This window comes from Malania oleifera, chromosome 1 (genome assembly GCF_029873635.1).
Source record: "Malania oleifera isolate guangnan ecotype guangnan chromosome 1, ASM2987363v1, whole genome shotgun sequence".
In the NCBI taxonomy this organism is placed as follows: domain Eukaryota; kingdom Viridiplantae; phylum Streptophyta; class Magnoliopsida; order Santalales; family Ximeniaceae; genus Malania; species Malania oleifera.
The window spans coordinates 147320523-147325725 of NC_080417.1; positions in this window are offsets into that span (position 1 = coordinate 147320523).

The following is a 5203-nucleotide window of genomic DNA, read 5'->3' on the forward strand; positions in this document are numbered from 1 at the left end:
GGGGATGGATTGGCTATTCTCCAGTTTTGCCGTGATTGATTGTTGTAGGAAGGTAGTAGTGTTTGGACCTCTTGGGGAGCAGGAGTATGAGTTCGTAGGATCGTGTGTGCATTCGACACCACAGGTTCTATCAGCGTTACAGGTGAGGAGGCTACTCTTGGACGGGTGTCACGAGTACCTAGCTTGCGTGAAAGAACCGCCGCGGGAGGAGTTGAGGCTTGAGGATATTCGAGTGGTCGACGAGTTCCCGGATGTGTTTCCAGATGATTTACCTGGTTTACCTCCGGATCAAGAGGTGGAGTTTGCGATAGAGTTGCTGCCTAGTAAGACACCAATCTCTAAAGCTCCATACCAGATGGCTCCAGCAGAACTTCGAGAGTTGAAGGAGCAGTTGCAGGAACTATTGGACCAGGGTTTTATTCAACGGAGTGTTTTGCTTTAGGGAGCTTCAGTATTATTTGTGAAGAAGAAGGACGGGTCGATGTGTATGTGCACTGACTATCGTGAGATCAACAAAGTGACGGTGAAGAACCGTTACCCTTTGCCTCGTATATGGGATCTCTTTGACCAATTGGAGGGAATGCATGTCTTTTCAAAAATCGACCTACGATCAGGGTATCATCAGGTGAGGGTTAGGTCTGAGGATGTAGCGAAGGCTGCTTTCTGACCCGGATACGACCACTATGAATTCTTGGTTATGCCATTTGGGTTAACCAATGCACCGGCAGTGTTCATGAATGTGATGAACAGGGTGTTTCATGAGTACCTGGATCAGTTTATAGTGGTGTTCATCAATGACATTCTAGTATACTCAAGGAGTCCGAAAGAGCATGGAAACCATTTGAGATTGGTGCTACAAATTCTCCGAGAGAAGAAGTTGTATGCTAAGCTGAAAAAGTGTGAGTTTTGGTTGAATCAGGTCGCGTTCTTAGGCCATGTGGTGTCTAGGGGCGATATCTCCGTTGATCCTATCAAGATTGAAGTTGTGGTCGACTGGGCTAGACCGAAGAGTGTGCAAGAGGTTTGGAGTTTTCTAGGACTAGCGAGTTACTATTGTCGGTTCGTGGAAGGTTTCTTTAAATTGTCTGGACCTCTGACACGATTGACTAAGAAGGGGGTGAAGTTTGACTAGACTAGTGATTGCGAGCAATGCTTTCTCGAGTTAAAGCACCGGCTGATTACTGCTCCAGTATTGACCATTCCTTCGGGGGATAGGGTTTTGTGATCTATAGCGACGCGTCCCTAAAGGGTTTGGGATGTGTGCTTATGCAATAGGGTAAAGTAGTAGCTTATACTTCTCGGCAACTTAAGGAGTATGAGAAGAATTACCCTACGCATGATCTAGAATTGGCTACTGTAGTTTATGCCCTAAAGATTTGGCGACACTACCTGTACAGTGTTCAGTGTGAGATTTTCACTGATCACAAAAGCCTCAGGTACTTTTTCACATAGAAGGAGCTGAATATGAGGCAAAGGTGGTGGCTAGAGTTGATTAAGGACTACAATTGTACAATCAGTTATTATCCGGGGAAGGCTAATGTGGTAGCTGATGCATTGAGTCGGAAGTCAAAACGTGCAGCAGTATCTGCAGTTGTAGCTCAACATCATGTCAAACGGGATCTGGAAAGCCTTGGTGTGGAGTTAGTGTCTAGTGATCATCAGGCTTTCATTGCTAGCTTGGTGATCCAACCGACCTTGTTTGAGCGTATTAAAGTTGCGCAGGCTAGTGATGCAGGGTTAGCTGAGATTATGGGAAAAGTACCGCAAGGTGTGGCTGCGGATTTTAACATCTTTGATGGGGGTGTGTTGAGGTTTGGGACTAGACTATGTGTTCCGAATGATGATGAGATCAGAAGGACGATTCTGGAAGAAGCGCATCGTTCTTTGTATACGGTACATCCGGGTAGTACAAAGATGTATCGGGATTTGTGCGAGTCCTTTTGGTGGAGTGGTATGAAAAGGGATATTGCCCGGTTTATGGAGTAGTGTCTGACGTGTCAGCAGGTGAAGGCTGAACATTAGAGACCGGCAGGGCCGTTACAGCCTTTGCCTATTCCGGTGTGGAAATGAGAGCACATTTCCATGGACTTTGTTACCGGATTGCTGTCAGTGCTTCACAGGAAAAATTCTATTTGGGTAATTGTGGACAGGTTGACAAAATCTGCTTACTTTGTATCGACGAAGGTTAGCTACCCTTTGAGTAGGCTAGCGGACCTATATATGTATGAGATAGTGAGAATGCATGGAGTTCCGGTGTCCATTGTTTCCGATCGGGATCCGAGGTTTACTTCTCGATTTTGAAAGAGCTTGCAGGAAGCATTGGGGACGAAGCTTACTTTCAGTACAGCGTTCCACCCTCAAAATGATGGACAGTCAGAGAGGACGATACAGATCTTGGAGGATATGTTACGGGCTTGTGTATTAGACTTCGGTGGTAGTTGGATTCAGTTTCTGCCACTAGTGGAGTTTGCCTATAACAATAGCTTCCAGGCTAGTATAGGGATGGCACCGTTTGAGGCTTTGTATGGTCAGAGGTGTCGATCTCTTTTGTATTGGGATGAGGTCGGTAAACGTCAGGTTTTAGGACTTGAACTCGTGCAGCAGGCGTCTGAGAAGGTAGATTTGATCCGGGAGAGGATTAGATCGGCTCAAAGTCGACAGAAGAGTTATGCATGTAATCCTCTATTGTCGTATTGTAATTGGTGGTTAGTCTCTGGGAGAGTCTTGTTGTATCGTAAACTCCCGAGACCACGTATTTATGTAACCACGGTATTCCTCCACCATAAGTGAGAGAAAGTATGTACGTATGTATTGTAACGGAGCTGCGTATAAATGACCGACGTATTCTCTAGAGTGTGTATGTATGTATTGCAATGGGGCTGCGTATAAATGACCGCCGTACTCTCTAGAGTGTGTATGTATGTATCATGACGGGGCTGCGTATAAATGGCCGCCATTTTCTGTAGAGTATGTATGTATCGTAAAGGGACTGCGTATAAATGGCCACCGTTTCACCTCAGGGTGTGTATTTATATTGTAGTATGAATGTGTTCGTAAATGAGAGATTACAAATTTTGAGGACGAAATTTTTGTAAGGAGGGGAGGTTGTAAGAACCCGAACTGTAGTATGTGGATTTAATATTTGAAAGAAGGGTAAAAAGGTAATTGTGCATATTTTGTCGTCGAGGCCATCATTCGTCGATGAAGGTTGAAGGCTCCTCGTCAACAAAATTCAGAGGATTGTCGACAAGGGAATGCCGAGAGGTTTGGAGAAATTTGAAATATTCGGCTCGCCGACAACACTATCATCTCGTCGACGAAGGTAATGGCGGACTCGTCAATTCGTCGACGAATCCACCTGAGTCAAGGGCTATAAATATCAGTTCCATTGCTTCTAAGCTAAGTAATCTTAAATATCCTCTCCCTCTCTCTTTAGAACTCGAAGCTCTCTCTCTCTCTCTCCTCGATTTCTTCAATGTTTGATTCGTAAATCCAACGTTACTGCGAGGATCAGGAAATGATTCTCTACATTTCTAGCGGATCAGAATCTCGTTTTGAGCGTTTTCGAGTTTCGGGCTAAAATTGAGGTGAGGCTCGGTTTTCGTTTCTAATTCAATATATGTGTAGTAGTACGAATTATAAGCATGTATTGTACTATGGTTTGTAGGTTTTGGAGTCTCGATTCGTAGTTTTGGAGACCGTAGAGTTCGTAGTTGGAATTTGGGTTAAGGTAAGGGGATTCAGTTTATATCAGTTATTTTTCGAAATCAGGATCGGGAAGCTTGTAGGCTACGATCGTATGTATGTTTTGGTAACTTATATGGGAAAATCTATCGGGTGAAAATACGGGATTTTTGGGTTACAGTTTTCAGGAAAATGTGGAGATTTCGAGTATCATCTCTACTTTGTTTGGAAAATCGTTCGTTTTGTTAAAATTGTACTGTTGAGATGACTGTTATCCATATTTGCATAAACTGCATACTTGAATTAGAAAACGATATGATTTGTCATAAACCATATAAGTGTGGTATGTATGGTTGTATGTAAATGTTCCACATATTTGTAAAACAATTATGTGGCGGCTAATTACCGCACGCTGATATGTATAGGAGTGTGAGCTCCAAAATAATTCCAAGTTTTTTAAAAATGGGCTAGTGGCAGCTAATTACCATACGCCTAAACAGCTATGTGGCGGCTAATTACCATACGCTGTGCCATGTACCGGTGTGAAAACCGTGGGCGAGAGTCTCCGGCTCTATATTCGAGGGTGTGAAATATCAGCATGTCATCTGACTAGTCACCGAAGGGTGTGAGCCACCTTGTATGACAATGTAATTGTTGTGAAGCTTTGAGTTCATGGAGTAGTTACGTGTTGGCAATGTAATCGCTGTGAAACTTGAGTTCATATTGTAGTTGCGTACTTGTGTGAGCTATATCGTATTGGCAATGTAATCGCTTGAAGCTTCGGGTTTCATAGCGTAGTTGCGTATGTAGCAATGTAATCGTTGTGAGACTTAGGTTACCTTAGGTAGTTGCATACTAATGTGACGACACTGACCGTATGTTTTGGGTATCATATGTACTAGAATGCAATTGTGAAAGTACTGGAATTGTATGGAATTGTATGGAATTGTGTGGAACTGTATCGTTTTGTATAGTGTTATATTTTATGTAAAACAACACTGGTATGCCACACACTGATATAACCTGCTTTCTTCTTTACTGAGAGGTGTCTCACCCCGAATGTACGTACAATGTTTTTCAAGTCCTTTAGGTAGCCGTAATTAACATCTTAGAGTCTGGAAGCGAGGGTGTCGTTAGCTACTGCTAGTACCTGTTAGGTACGAGTTTTGGTATCCGAGTTGTCCAGATGGTTTTGTAGACACCTGGGGTATGTTTTGCATTATAGGAATGTATATGCTAGCTTATATAGACTCTAGTATGATACTGTATATGTATAAAAAAACCGTATTCCGCTACGTATCTGATGAGTATGGATTTGTATGTGTATGTGTATAGGACATCTGTGTACCTTACGGGGGCAGACCTTTTTTTTTTTTTTTGTATCATATAATGTATGTTTGAATTGATATAGAGACATGTTAGGTTGCTATATTCACACCTGGGACCCACCTGCGGGTTTGGAGCATGACACTAGCAATGGTTGGCCGACCACGCTAGATTAACATAAGTCTGTTAGTAT